General features: G+C 39.7%; 1 protein-coding gene across 1 annotated transcript in view; it reads right to left on the bottom strand.

Moving 5' to 3' along the window:
- LOC136876327 (carcinine transporter) overlaps positions 1-13,186 on the bottom strand; it is a 309,979-nt gene that overhangs the window by 103,622 nt on the left and 193,171 nt on the right. The gene's annotated exons all lie outside the window — the stretch shown is intronic.

The raw sequence follows: 13,186 nt of genomic DNA, 5'->3' as shown, positions 1-13,186 counted from the left end.
TTGTTTTGTGGTATTTTATATTGTTTTGATGTTATTAGTACCATCCACCAACCCGGTATCGTAAGCACTGAAAGTAAAAATATAATTAAAATCTAATTTAAAATTAGACCTTATATAGAATGCCTGGCTTTTGCAGACGATGTTGGAATCGTAGCACCGTCCATTGAAGCAGCTGAGTAACAGGTTGTGGAACTTATTCAGCAGGCAGGCAAAATAGGACTCAGTCTCAATTGAAAAAAACAAAATATTTGGCCAACATTAAGGACAGTCCATTTAAGGCAAAACCAGCACAGGGGGGGTGTTCGAAAGGTTGAAGCTTTCAGATATTTAGAAGAGTGGCTAGATACGAGAAATAATGAAACATAAGGTGTGGAGGCGAGAGTAATTGAAATGGAGGCAGCCTACATGACTCTTGAGACATAGAATATTAGAGCACTATTGTGGGGAGCTAAGATCCGACACTACCAGACAGTTGTAAGACCATAAGTTTCTTTTTTGCTAGGAGTTTTACGTCGCACCGACACAGATAGGTCTTACGGCGACGATGGGATAGGAAAGGCCTAGGAGTTGGAAGGAAGCGGCCGTGGCCTTAATTAAGGTTCAGTCCCAGCATTTGCCTGGTGTGAAAATGGGAAACCACGGAAAATCATCTTCAGGGCTGCCGATAGCGGGATTTGAATCTACTATCTCCCGGATGCAAGCTCACAGTCGCGCGCCTCTACGCGCACGGCCAACTCGCCCGGTACCATAAGTTTCATATGCGCCAGAAACTCTGAGCTTGAGAAATTAAATCTCAAAACGAGAACTGGAGAAATTAGAACGAAGGACAGGGAGAAAGATCTTAAGACCCATTCAAAAGGAAGCAACGTGGAAGCTCAGGAAAAAAATTAAGAAGTACATAACAAGGTGGGAAAAGGAACAAATGTCATCAGAAAAAAGGAGACTTACTTTCTTCGGTCACGTGTTCCGCATGTCTGATAGGAGGCTGACGAAACAGATCCTAAGACAAGTTTGAAAACTCAAAGGTAAACCTAGATGGCACCAAGGAGTGACTGGAGATTTGAGGCTGAGCGGGAAAACGGAGCAAGATATCCTAGATAGACCCATCTTAAAAAAAATTAAAAAAAAAAAAAACAGGATTGGAGGGTTCCTGAAGATGAGGCCAAACTTGCCTGGTCATAGGACAGAATAAATGCTCATATTAAGATGATGAAGAACATGTGGGCAAGGATACGTCAACATGGTTGGAAACTTAAATAAACCTGGTTCAACGATGACGTAACTATGTTAAAAATCCAGTTCATACATTTTATGTAAAAACGATGTGTGTTGATAAGTACATTTTTTAAAATTTTGCTTTTAAATATTCTTTACAACATCTAGTAGTTGAATTAATAATAGCGGTCGAGGTCGCGGGTACGTTCTATGGCTAAACAATATATTACCATTATATTTACGATGTGCTAATTGATTATTCAACCAAGTTTTGTTGAAATCTTCAATCCTGACAGTTCCTTCTACTGTAACCTGGTACTCATTTCTGGCGTAGATGAGTGAACTCAAGTCAGGTTCCCCTCCAGGGATGGAAATATCGTTCCTAAATTCTTCGGTTCCTTGGAGAATCAAACCAATGTTCTTCGGGTGAATCGAACACGTCTTTACCGCTTCGGCTAGCAAGGCCACTCACCCCCCTCCTCCTCAACTTCAGTGAAGTATTTATTTTAGCGTTTATTCATTTATTCATTTATTCATAATAATTTCTTTCAAAAGTCTCCGAGATATGACACTCTGATACTGTTTAAATTTTGTATACGGTAGCTGAGCTACTGTACATTCCAAAAGTGAAAATCGCATGTGTGCAGATTCATATTTAATAGCATTTATTTTTACATTGAGAGTTGTGAAAATATGTATGGTTTAACATCTTCACCTCTTGAAGGGAGGAACAAACACACTCAGTTATGAATATACAGTTTCTAGTTTTACACTAGGTTATATTCACTCATGGTGAAATGTGTATTTCTCATTGGAGATTTTTTTTACAATTAGTTTTACGTCGCACCGATACACAGAGGTCCTACGGTGAAGATGGGATAAGAGTAGGAAGGAAGCGGTCGTGGTTTAATTAAGGTATAGCCCCAGCATGTATCTATTGTGAAAATGGGAAACAATGGACAACTAATATAAAATAATTCGAGAATTTGGCATAAAGTCTAAACTGGCAAATCTAATCCGTGAAACACAGACACAGTCTCTAAAGTGAAATTTCTGGGAGAGATATCACAGCCTTTCAAAATAAAAACTGGTGTACGACAAGGCGACGGACTATCCCCAATTCTTTTTAATTGTGTCCTAGAGAAAATAGTGAGAATTTGGGACGAAAAACTTATTGAACTCAACATTTCACCGATAAGGTTAGGAAGAGGAAACAAAAGGATCGAAATAAATTGTCTTGCACTTGCAGATGACTTTGCAATACTTTCTGAAAATGTGACATCTGCTATAACCCAAGTAAATGTCTTGGAAAGAATCGCCAGCAGAACTGGCTTAAGAATTTCTGCTGAAAAAACAAAATTTTTAACAAATATTTGGGATGCACCAACATTTCTGAAAACAGATATTGGCCAAATAGAGAGGGTAAAATATTCAAATAACTAGGGGAAATAATCCAAGAAAATGGTTTAGAAAAATCTGCAGTAGAGGAGAGGGTACATAAAATGGAGAGAGCTTATGGTGTCACCAAAGATATCTACAATAAAAGATGCCTATCCAAAAATGCAAAAATAAGGCATTACAACACAGTAGTGAAGCCAGAATGCCTATATGCAAGCGAATGTCTGGCATTAAACTATAATTTAGATAAACTAGAAATGCTAGAAAGGCGAATCATGAGGAAAATATTAGGCCCACAAAACACAGCAAAAGGTTGGAAATTACGAAGTAATGCTGAAATATATAAAAAAATAGAAAATATGTCAGATGTAATGAGGAAAAGGAGACTTATGTATTTTGGACATTTATATCGAATGCAAGATAGTAGATTAACCAGTAAGATTTTCAGATATTTGTGGGGTAAGAAATCAACGACAAGCTGGGTCAATGAAGTAAGAAAGGATTTAGAAAAAAACAATATAACAACAGAAGAAATAAATAATAGAGAAGGCTTTCGGGAAAAAAGTATTGAAAATAAAAGGATTCCAAGGTAGGAAAGTAAAAGAGACTGGTTCAAAGTGGTCTGAAGACAGAAAGAAGAAACATAGTGAACAGATGAAAGCGTACTGGAAGAAAAGGAAAGAACAAAGAAGAAGGAATTGAAATTGGCACGTGGTCCTCTGGTGGCCCATTCGAAATAATAATAATAATAATAATAATAATAATAATAATAATAATAATAACAATAATAATGCTATTTGTTTTACGTTCCACTAACTACTCTTTTACGGTTTCGGAGACGCCGAGGTACCGGAATTTAGTCCCGCAGGAGTTCTTTTACGTGCCAGTAAATCTACCGACACGAGGCTGACGTATTTGAGCCCCTTCAAATACCACCGGACTGAGCCAGGATCGAACCTGCCAAGTTGGGGTCAGAAGACCAGAGCCTTAACCGTCTGAGCCACTCAGTTCGGCCAACGGAAAACTATCTTCAGAGTTGCCGACAGTGGGGTTCGAACTCACTATTTCCCGAACGCAAACTACGCAGCTACTAGCTTGGTATGTTCTTCTTCCTATCACTTTTAACTGTATTACCGTCTCTCTCATATTCGTCAAACTTACCTTCACACTCCCTTCTATATGCCACTTCTTCACTCGTATTTTTACCACTTTGAGCGTAAAAGAAACAGCATTAAATATTCATCTGGCACGTACGGTTTTCACTTTAGGAATGCACACTGGCTCAGCTACCATCACGCAAACTTTGAAGGGAATGGAAATGTAACAGCTCAAAGACTCCCTTGTAAGTTAGAATGCCTGGCCGTCTCTTACATATAAGCAAATTAAAGCATTGCATTTTACAGCCATTATCTATAGATCTGTGTCTATTAGGACATCAACCCAGAGGCTGTTTCGATCCTCAAATAGGACCACCAAAGGTAATGCGGTTATAGAAAAACCACTAAGTGGCAGCACGAAAATAAGGCGTGCTAGGCAAGATGACGAGTGAGATAGTTTGCCATTGCTTTCCTCACTGGGCCAGAAAGTGCTATTACAGCATGGCTAACCCAATGAGCAACATCCTTCATAACAATCAGACGCACTGGTCGTGTTCTGGATGTAATTACTCAGCGCTACTCGTATCCCAGCAGCTTCCATACTGTCACAGCCATGGATGAGACTGGAACTTCGGTGTAAGCTACACTTTGCTTTGGCCTGTGCCAAGAGATGGATGCAAGTAGCCATCAAGGAATGACTGCAAGCAGTATCTACAGATACATAAAAGAGTTTTGTCTATACATTGCTGAGAATTTAAAATGAACGATATTTCTGTATAGGATGTGTTTTATTTTCCGTCTTCTCTGTCTGTTTGTGTGTCTGTCTGCCTGTATGTATGTATGTATGTATGTATGTATGTATGTATGTATGTACGCGCATCACGTGAAAACGGCTGAGGAGAATTTAATGAAAATCGGTACGTAAAGACGGGGAATGATCCACTAAAATCTAAGCTATCAATCATTTTATTCTCGCTGAGTGAAATGGTAGTTTAGGGGAAGGCCAAAAATTTAATCATCAAATATTTATGTTTTTAGTGGTCCTATCGATAAATACTACATAATATGTTATATCGAATTAAATTTCCGATCATTTATGTCTTATATATTTTTACTGTACCGGCTATGATAACAGATTTTCATGAATTTAGATTTTTGTTGCTAAGTCCATATCAACAATGAGCCACGAGAAAATGCGTAAACAGACTTCAGTGAAAATCGGAGTGTAGATTCGGGGAATAAGAAACTACAGTTTAGGCTATAAATAATTTTATTCACGCTGGATGAAATGGTAGTTTAGAGGAAAGTGCCTAAAATTAAATTTTTAAATTTTTAAAATTTTTAAATACCTATGTTATTGGTCCTATTAAAAGTACTACATAAAAAGTTGTAGAGAGTACAATTTCGGATCATTTATGTTTTACTGAGTTTAACCGTACCGACTATGATAAAAGTGGTATTTCGGAGTCGGAAGAAAGCGAAATGTGAATGCGTACAATATCGAAAGCTCATAAAATTGATCAACAATAACATTACATTGACCATTGTTTGTTGTGGTGTTCATTGTGTCTTCTGCTGCCACTCATCTCCGATAGATGGGATTACTGCTGCGTACCGAGTACAACAGCCTGCCTGAATATTGGCGGGAAATAGCTTGGGAATTAGATAACCTACTTCTTTAGCATGCCACTCCTCTGGTTCATACATTTTCTGATACCACAGGTACGTAACACACTGGTTCAACATAGTATTCCAGCTACTCGATTCATACTCTGAGGGGTTGATTGGAATGAGCAGTGCGCACACTTACCGGAATAATGGCAGACTTGTGTTTACGGCTGTCTGCGGCCTGGTCATTCCAGCTTTGGAACTTTCGACTGTTAGATCTGCAGCATAGTACTGTTTGTTAAAAGTGAGCAAATGTGTGGTTTTCATTTGATCGATTATTTCGTATGGTAGCATTGCTTTCAATCGCGACATTCCTACTGACGTCATTGTAATGGCCTATGTTGATTTCAGTTGGGGAAACCGCTAAGACCGTCCTTCCGAGACAGGTGGAGAGTGAGTGAGTGTCTGCCACTATAATGAAAAGTTCCCAACTTGATTGCGACTAACTGTAGGCTAGAAGGCCTACCATTACAATGAGTATTTCTCAACTCAGACTTCACATGAGAAAAGACTTTCCTGTCGCGTTTGTAGGGTAACGTTAAGAGCGATGCAATTTAATACAAACTTACTCACAACGTGTACACTACCTAACATAGAATACTGTATACAATGTAGAATTTCGTAGCGAAGCTAGTTAATTTATAATTTAACAGAGTTGCAATACATCGTTTATTAACACACTCATGTTCAACACTCACATCAATCAATGGCTTGTACAGCAATTGATGACAGAGTTTTTCTAATCCTTCTGCAGGTACTGGTCTTATATTTAGGTACCGTATTAAAGTTCACTGAAACCATGTGGAAGGGAAAAAGCACTTGTATTGACACTTAAAGAAATATACATTAAACGTTAAATGAATATGTAGGAAATAATTAATGTTTACATATCTTTTACACAGAGTGTGTGTAATTTTAGAAACAATGTGAACCTGATACACTTGTTTTATTACATTACTCGATTCATTCCATTGATAGTATCCATTTACGGTAACTGCAATATGTATGCACGGAGAAGTACATGGATACCACTAGTAATTTATAAAATATTGTATGGCTACATGATTACTAATACGCCCTTCGTGGCCCTTGTCTTTCTTTGGCAGATATCTTCATTTTTCGAAATGTCGGATCCCTTCCATCCGAGGAGCGTGAAAATGAAAGACTCCTTAGGCCTCGAACCTAATACCGTCGGGGTCGGAAAAGAACAAGAGTTGACCAAGGGTGGTCGGATAGGATGGATGAAGGTGAGGAGCTTGGCACAAGAAAGTGGAAGCAATGCCGGGACTCAGCTATGGGCCCCTTGGTCGCCAACCCCGCTCCCAATTGAAGAGCCCCTGGGACTTCGTTTAGTCGCCTCTTATGACAGACAGGGGATACCGTGAGTGTTATTCTACCGCCCCCACCCACAGAGGAAAAATAAAAGGAGATACTGGCCATTTGCTTTTGATGTTCTTTCAAGATCCCACAGTGTGAAAGTAAAAATCTTCTACATCTGAACTGTCTTGGCCGGCCCTAATATCTAGGGGAAGTGGGCCTCCCTGTCACTCGGGTTCGATTCCCGGCCAGGTCAGGGATTTTTACCTGGATCTGAGGGCTGATGCGACGTCCACTCAGCCTATGTGATTACAATTGAGGAGCTATCTGATGGTGAGATAGCGACCCCCGATCTAGAAAACTAAGACTAACGGCTGAGAGGATTCTTCGTGCTGACTACGCGTCACCTCATAATCTGCAGGCCTTCGGACTGAGCAGCGGTCGCTTGGCAGGCCAACGTCCGTCAGGGCTGTAGTGCCATGGGGTTTGGTTGGGTCCTGAGGTGTCTTGCTAGGTACTGATGTTTCTAGAGTGGTACATAGCTGCCTCTGTGGATCAGTGGTAGAGTGTCGGCCTCCGGATCCCAAGATAGCGGGTTCAAACCCGGCAGAGGTATTCGGATTTTTGAAGGGCGGAAAAAAGTTCATTCGACACTCCATGTCGTACGATATCGGCATGTAAAAGATCTCTGGTGACACATTTGGCGTTTACCGGAGAAAATTCATTAAATCTCAGCTATAGACGCCCAAGAGAGTTTCGGTTTATTCGGTCTGCCATCTAGTGAGCCTAGAGTAAACTGGAACTTCGAAATTGATGAGCAGACAGCCAGATGGCATCAAATTGAAATATCTGCACACGGTAGCTGAGGCCATACGATTATTATTATTATTATTATTATTATTATTATTAGAGTAGTAGATGACGGTAATCAGTCTTCTTTTTACTTCTTTCTATCCAGACTCGCAGAGCTTCTAACAACCATCAAGGAGCCAAAGCTTTGGTACATAGGGCACATCATGAGAAGTGAATGATATGAACTTTTCCAACTCATCATTGAGGGAAAAATTGAAGTAAAACGATATGTGGGGAAACGGAGAAATTCCTGGCTTAAAGGCCTTCGACGTTGGTATGGACGAACTTCGCTTAAAACCTTTCGAACCGCTGTATCGCAAGTTATCATAATCAATTGGATCGTCAACCTTAGTAGGGAGACTGTGTCCTAAGGAGAATAAGAAGAATAAGAATAATTCAGACCCCCAGAGTCTACCCTCTCGATATTCGTAGAGCTATCTCCGCTATAGGGTGCAGATTTTTCCCTGGGGTTAGTCTTTATTGAGAGCTATGATTTTCAGTCTGGTTGAGAAGTAAGCCTGGTAAGCAGAAGAGAAGTGGTAGGATAGGCAGAAAGAAACCATTCAAGCAGGTGATTACAATACAGGAGGCATAGACCAAACCAAGAAGGAGGAGGAGGAAGAAATAAAACACTTGCTAAGGAAACAAACAAGTGTGTGGTTGTACAACAGAAAGAGGAAGTTCGGCAGTAAGATAACAACACAATCACAGTTCAGTGTGGTTAGGATGGCAAGGCGAGCGAGATAAAGACGAATATGAAACCTCAAAAGGGAACTCACCTCCGTACATTGCCGCGTTCATTGACCGACTCTCTTCTCATTTAGCCAACGGCCGTAGCCGTGTTGAAACACCGGATCCCGTGAGATCTCTGACGTAAAGCAACATTGGGCGTGGTCAAGATTTGGATGGGTTACCACGCGCTGTTGGTGGGGGTAAGGGAATGGAGGAGCGGAAAGGAGCTGGCCACCCTCCCGCACGTAAACTCCGGCTCAGGTACACCTCTGCGGAGATTCGGACCTGCTCATTTACGCTCCATTCGTCCTTCTGGTTATATAATTTCTTTGACTATCGACGAGCTCTTTTACCCCCTTATCCTCCTCCGAGCGAGCTGGCTGCGTTGTTCGGGCTGCGAAGCTCTTAGCTTGGGTTCGGGAGATGGTGGATTCGAAACCTACTATCGGTAGCCCTGAAGATGGTTTTCTGTGGTTTTCCATTTTCGCACCTAACTAATGCTAGGGCTAGTTACTTCCTCCCCATCGTCGCCAAAAACCTTTCTGAGTTAGCGGGACATTGAACCACCAGGAAAAAGTGATCAACTTTTTGCACACCTCGTGGGGTCACGGGAGCCATCTGTATCGCTCCTGACTCTATTTACGGCCGGATGCCATTACTGACGCCAATCCTATGTTGAGAGTGATATTCGCTATTGCGTGTTTCTGTGGTGGTTGATAGTGCGATGTGTTGTACGTACGTAATTCTAGAACAGGTCATACTACTACTACTACTACTACTACTACTACTACTACTACTACTACTACTACTACTACTAAGCGAGCCTCTGCCTTAAGTGTGCACACTGCTCATTCAGAACAGCGCGTCAGAGTAAGGTTCGAATAGCTGGAATACAGTAGTATGATGAACCATGTGTTACGTAACAGCAGTATCAGAAAATGTATGAACCAGAGGAATGGCATGCTAAAGGAGAAAGTTTTCTAACTCAGCTATTTCCCGCCAATATTCAGTCAGGCTGTTATACTCGGCACGCAGCAGTAATCCCATCTATCGGAGTTGAGTGGCAGGATAAGGGACAAAGAACATCACAACAAATAATGGTCAATGTAATGTTATTGTTGATCAATGTTATGTATGCGCTTTCGATATTGTAGGCCTTCATATTTAGTTTTCTTCCGACTCTGAAATACCACACTTATCATAGTCGGTACGGTAAAACTGAATAAAACATAAATTATCGGAAATTATATTCTCTGTAACTTTTGTTATGTAGTAGGTATTTAAAAATGAAATGTTAGGCCCCTTGCCCTAAACTACAATTTCATCCAGGGTGAATAAAATTGTTTATAGCTTAGACTGTAGTTCCTTATTCGCCGACTCTACAGTATATACCGATTTTAATTAAATTCTGTTAACCCATCTTCTTGTGGCTTGGTGTTGATTTGGACTTATCAACAAAAATACAAATTGATGAATATCTGTGTTATCATAGCCGATACGGTAAAAATGTAGAAGATATAAATGATCGGAAATTTAATTCTATATAACTTTAATTATGTAGTATTTATCACTAGGACCACTAATATTATAAATATTTGAGAGTTATATTTTAGGCCTTCCTCTAAACTACCATTTCACTCAGCGTGAATAAAATTATTTATAGCTTAGATTGTAGTGGCTTATCCCCCGACTTTACATACGGTACCGATTTTCATTCAATTCTCTTCAACCGTTTACTCGTGAAGCCTGTACATCCTACATTCATGCATACAGACAGACATTACGGAAAAGTAAAAAGTGCATTTTCTTGTTACTGTGGACATGACCGATACAGAAATACCATTCTTTTTTAAATACTGAGCAATGTACAGTCAAAACTCTGATTATATATTTATTCGCTGTAGTTCTTTTCTGAAGTGTTGTTGACTTTTCTTTAATACCATTGATTTTAATCCTGGTAATTTGCGCGTTCTGTGAATCCTGACCGGGCTGAGTGGCTCAGACGGCTGAAGCGCTGATCTCCTGACCCAAACTTGGCAGTTTCGATCGTGCTGTGTGTTTAATACGCTTTTCAGGGCTTAAGGGCATTTTTAAGAAACGCATGTGGGCCGGTATTTTCCTCAGATATATCCTCATTGGCTGTACTTAATTCATTACGTGCACTATTTCTTATATTATTCAAACTTGCTTGTTGTTCAAGTAATTATTATTATTATTATTATTATTATTATTATTATTATTATTATTATTATTATTATATATTAAAATATTTATGAAAACTGAAGTCAGTCAGTCCGGCCATTCTATCCGGTAGATTTCCTTCATTCTTTTTTAACTGAAAGGTATTTACGCACAGATTTGTCATCAGGTACTATAAATCACTTAACTTCCGCCTTCCTCAAATTATTTGACTTTTTCAATTTTTTGTCTCTTTGAAGCAATCATATCTTTGGTTATAATTGAGGTACGGAGTTCGTTTTGGCCTAAGAACACTCAGTGGATCAAGCTCTTTCATTTCAGCTCTTAACTATTCAAATTGGTTGATTCTGAGGAAAGTTATGAGTGCACATTCAATTTGACGCCTCATTTCTTCAACTTGTTTTTTCATTGAAGCAATCATATCTTTCGTTCTAATTGAGGTAAGCAGTTTGTTTTCGTCTAAAACACTCAGTGGATCAAGCGCTTTCTTTTGAGGTAATAACTACTTAAATTGGTAGATTCTGAGAAAAGATATGAGTGCATTTGTCTCCATGACGAAGACCTTCGAAGGACTTTTTAACAGTTCGGCGCGTTGTGTTGTTCCAACGAAGGTTTAATTCAGTTTCTTTGTGTGATGTATTTTCAAGTGTTTTGTTGACATATATTACATTCTATTACCACAGCAGATCATGTGCTTTATTTCATTAACTCGAAACTTTGCAAATACATTCCTGAGGACAGTAACGAACAACACCATACCATTGCCGGCGGAGCCAGCGGGAAACTGCTAATTATTATTATTATTATTATTATTGTAATCTAGTCTTTCCGGTCGGTTAACACCTGTTTATGATGATGATGATGATGATGATGATCGTGATGTTACTTCCTACTGTTTAAAGGGGCCTAAAATCCAAGTCATCGGCCCCTAATGGTACGAGGTGGAACGAAACCTAATGATAATTAACTTTTTAAACAAAGACAAAGACACCTCTGTACAGGCCATGAAGGCTTCCACCATTGTTAACCGCGGTACATGATGGGGTAGTGCTTAGCTCTACGCCCGGCCGCCTTTGCCCCCAGGAATTAACCTGGTACTCATTTTTGGTGTAGGCTGAGTGAACCTCAGGGCCATATGCACCTCCGGAAGTGGAAATCTCGTTTCTTAAATTTTACGACTTCCTGACGGGGATTCGAACCCACGTCCTTCCGGGTGAACCGAGCACGCCTTTACCGCCTCGTCCAGGCAGCCCCTTTAAAATGCATCCACTGAGGAGAATTTGAAACTAATGATGTTGGAAAATGATTGTGAATTTAAAATAATCAGTGGATCTAATTCGCAATGCCTTATTTTCTTGTCAAATGATAGATAAAATGAAAGGGAGTTTGGGACTGAATTTGTGAATACTAGTAATTATTGATGGAAATGAAATGAAATTTAGTTTGGTGTCTCCTATTTGTATGCTAAGACTATATACCAAATTTCAAAAAAATGGTAAAAATACTTTCTGAGAGATTAAAACTTACAGTTTAAACTTTTCAAATGTCGGCAAGCATGAGAAATGCTCCAGATGAACAATGAGTCCAAATGTCGTATTGAAAAATGATGTACAAGCACATCAAGGCATGGAGATAAATCTAACAGAGAGAAATCCTGCTTATATTGTCCAGGAATATGGAGTAAACTATAGATTTTACGTGTTGATCTTTTTGTCAAATTATATTTGGAAAGTACCCATTTGAAAGGTGGTAGAATAAGGCATTGCGTTGAAGTGCAATCATATATATCATCAAGGCCGTAGCCAGGGTGGAGGTTAGGAGGGTTCAAACCCCCTCCGAAATAAAAGTGAACTTGATAAATTTAAACAGCATATACGGGTTTCGAAATAGCCTACATTAAATTAGAAATATTATAAAAGGAAGCATTTGCAAAATAAACAATTGGATTTAACTTATATAATCTGTGTCATCTTTAAATGTTACTCTATGAATATTAGCAAATTTACTGAAGACATAAATGGAAATTTTAATTTGTTGAGATATACGGATTTTTCTTTTAAAACCGGGCGAGTTGGCCGTGCGTGTAGAGGCGCGCGGCTGTGAGCTTGCATCCGGGATATAGTAGGTTCGAATCCCACTATCGGCAGCCCTGAAGATGGTTTTCCGTGGTTTCCCATTTTCACACCAGGCAAATGCTGGGGCTGTACCTTAATTAAGGCCACGGCCGCTTCCTTCCAACTCCTAGGCCTTTCCTATCCCATCGTCGCCATAAGACCTATCTGTGTCGGTGCGACGTAAAGCCCCTAGCAAAAAAAATGTTTTTTAAAATGTTTTAAATACATTTTGCACCATTCGTCTTCATATTCAGACAACACACTACAATACAAACCACCACAGAAACAGGCAGTAGTGATTATATCCTTCCATATAAGGTTGGCGCCAGGAAGGGCATCCGGCCGTAAAACAGGGCCAAATCCACATGTGTGACACGGTTCGCACCCGCGACCCCACAGATGTTGGAAAAGCGGTAGGAGAAGAAGAATAATAATACGTTTTGCACCACAAAAATCCATTTCAATAAACATAGAAGTATTTTTATTGTTATCGAACCGCTAGAATATTTCTTTTAATGAATGAAACCTCTAAATATTGTTAATACAGCGAACCATATTGTCACCTCCATCATAGTGTGGCATTGCACGCACGTC

Source organism: Anabrus simplex, chromosome 6, assembly GCF_040414725.1.
Source record: "Anabrus simplex isolate iqAnaSimp1 chromosome 6, ASM4041472v1, whole genome shotgun sequence".
Classification (NCBI taxonomy): domain Eukaryota; kingdom Metazoa; phylum Arthropoda; class Insecta; order Orthoptera; family Tettigoniidae; genus Anabrus; species Anabrus simplex.
The sequence above is the reverse complement of the archived record's forward strand: the minus strand, read 5'-3'. Positions and strand labels throughout refer to the sequence as shown.